Source organism: Syngnathus floridae, unplaced genomic scaffold (genome assembly GCF_059516105.1).
Source record: "Syngnathus floridae isolate MCC-2025c unplaced genomic scaffold, RoL_Sflo_1.0 HiC_scaffold_150, whole genome shotgun sequence".
Taxonomy (NCBI): Eukaryota; Metazoa; Chordata; class Actinopteri; order Syngnathiformes; family Syngnathidae; genus Syngnathus; species Syngnathus floridae.
In genome coordinates, this window is record NW_028284171.1 from 40,001 (window position 1) to 42,644 (window position 2,644).

Genomic DNA, 2,644 nt, shown 5'->3' on the forward strand with positions numbered 1-2,644 from the left:
AGCCCCCAGCCGCGGGGAGGCGAAGCGCTAGCGGGGCGACGGACGCATGCGCGTTGCCGTGCAGAGGTCAGACCGTCGCCTGCGCGGGGGTCACACCCCCGCTCCGTTTCGCCCTTCGCCGAACCCCAAATCGCTCGGGTCACATACCACCGCCCGGGGGGCGGCTGCCGGTTGAGCGCGCGCGGGGAGGCGGACGGTGACGTCGCGCGACGCTGGGCGACTCCGGTGTGACGAACGGAGCCCCCAGCCGCGGGGAGGCGAAGCGCTAGCGGGGCGACGGACGCATGCGCGTTGCCGTGCAGAGGTCAGACCGTCGCCTGCGCGGGGGTCACACCCCCGCTCCGTTTCGCCCTTCGCCGAACCCCAAATCGCGCGGGTCACATACCACCACCACCCGCGCGCCGCCGCCGGCGCCGGGATCGTCTCTCTCGCGTGTTTGGCGCGGCAGAGATGAGGAGAGTCCGGACCGCACCCGCCGCGCGCCGGCGCCTCGCGACCCGCCCCGGACCCGGGCCCGCCGAAGCGGGTGGGTCTTTGTGGGGGGCCGGACGCCTGAGCCGCGGCCGGGAGCGCCCTTCCTCCGACATCCTCCGCTCATCGCTTCGGGCTAAGGGTCCTCGGTCCCCCCGCGCGCCCGCACCGACCGCCCGCCCCCCTGTCGAAGCTGGGGCGAGCGCGTGCGTCAGCCGCGGGGAGATTATCCTTCCCCCAGAGCCCTAGGCGGCGCTCCGGGCTAGGGCAGCGTCGGGGTCGTCTCGAACCACGTGCCTGAAGGCCGCCTCGCGCCGGATGCAGGCCCCGCTCTGTCGTGCGGTGTGACCGTCCAACGCGGGCATCGCTAGATTAGCCGTGGCCCCGATCCTTCCCCGCCGCCAGCCTTTCGCCCTCGGCGTGCGTTCGTTCGAAAGCGCGGGCCGCTGATCCCGCTCAGTTCGCTCCGGTAATGATCCTTCCGCAGGTTCACCTACGGAAACCTTGTTACGACTTTTACTTCCTCTAGATAGTCAAGTTTGATCGTCTTCTCGACGCGGCCGCCGGCTCCGTGACCGGCCCCGGCGGGGCCGATCCGAGGACCTCACTAAGCCATCCAATCGGTAGTAGCGACGGGCGGTGTGTACAAAGGGCAGGGACTTAATCAATGCGGGCTTATGACCCGCGCTTACTGGGAATTCCTCGTTGGTGGGAAATAATTGCAGTCCCCAGTCCCTATCACGAGCGGGGTTCATATGGTTACCCGCGCCTCTCGTCTCGCCCAAGGGTTTGGACTGTGCTCATTCCAATTACAGGGCCTCGAAAGAGTCCTGTATTGTTATTTTTCGTCACTACCTCCCCGTGTCGGGAGTGGGTAATTTGCGCGCCTGCTGCCTTCCTTGGATGTGGTAGCCGTTTCTCAGGCTCCCTCTCCGGAATCGAACCCTGATTCCCCGTTACCCGTTGTCACCATGGTAGGCGCAGAAAGTACCATCGAAAGTTGATAGGGCAGACATTCGAATGAGACGTCGCCGCCGCGGAGGGCCGGCGATCGGCTGGAAGTTATCTAGGGTCACCAAGGGAGGCCGGGCCGGACGCGCGGAGGGCCGCGGCGCGAGCGCCGCGACCCCTTGGCCCGCGCGCCCGGGCACCGCGTGGGTTTTGGGTCTGATAAATGCGCGCGTCCCCGGAGGTCGGCGCTCGTTTGCATGTATTAGCTCTAGAATTGCCACAGTTATCCAAGTAACAGTGGAGCGATCAAAGGAACCATAACTGATTTAATGAGCCATTCGCAGTTTCGCTGTACGGGCCGTGTGCACTTAGACTTGCATGGCTTAATCTTTGAGACAAGCATATGCTACTGGCAGGATCAACCAGGTAGGGGGGCGGTGGGCTGACGCAATTGCCATGCGTAGTTCACCTTGCTCGGCCGAGCGGGGGTCTGCCACGTTCTCCGTTCGCCGACCGCGACAGCGGGGGCATGGTGCCACTGCACAAAGTCTTCGCGAGCCTGGCGGGTGGGGACGCCCTCCGGCCGGCACGGGTCCAAACGGCCTCTGCCTATACCTTCGCCGTAACGAGAGGAGCCGGGCCGCGCTCCGTAAGCGTCTCCGCGGGGAGCAGGTCGCGTCCCGTCGCTGCCTCCGGAGCCGACCTCGCCCGCGCGACGCCGCTTTGTCTGCCGAGCGCTCGTGCTGTGGCCAGATCAGACCCGTAGGACGCTGGCCGGAAGGCGCTGGGGCAGAGCGGATCGCCGCGCGGCGGGACGGTCACGGAACGGTATTGACGGGGAGACGAGCTCGGGGAGAGCGAACTCGGCAACGGGGGTGGCACATCGGTTGGGCTCGAGCAGGCGGCTTAGGAGCAACCGCGAGGGAACACGGCGGGGTCCGGGGGAAGGGCGACGGCCGCCCGCGACTCGTCACGGTAACCCAGGCGGGAAGCTGCGCTCCGTCCGAGTCAGACTCGGTCGTCGCGGCCCGGCTGAGGCTCGCTTGGTCGAGGGGGCGCGGCGCTGTGCCGGCGACTTTGCCCGCGCGAGGCACGTACGCTGTGGTCCGAAGGAAGAAGCGCGCGTCCCGAGTCAGACTCGGGCGCCGCAACCCGACGGTATCTCGCTGCGGCCAGGATGCGGAGTTGAGTCGGCACTGGGGGGATCCGGGAAGGACGAAGG

At 67.2% G+C, this 2,644-nt stretch overlaps 1 pseudogene; it reads right to left on the reverse strand.

Annotated features, from left to right (window-relative positions):
- Positions 1-941: 941 nt before the first annotated feature.
- On the reverse strand, positions 942-1,851 carry LOC148377487 (18S ribosomal RNA; annotated as a pseudogene; the record flags this gene model as incomplete).
- Between the last annotated feature and the right edge of the window lie 793 nt (positions 1,852-2,644).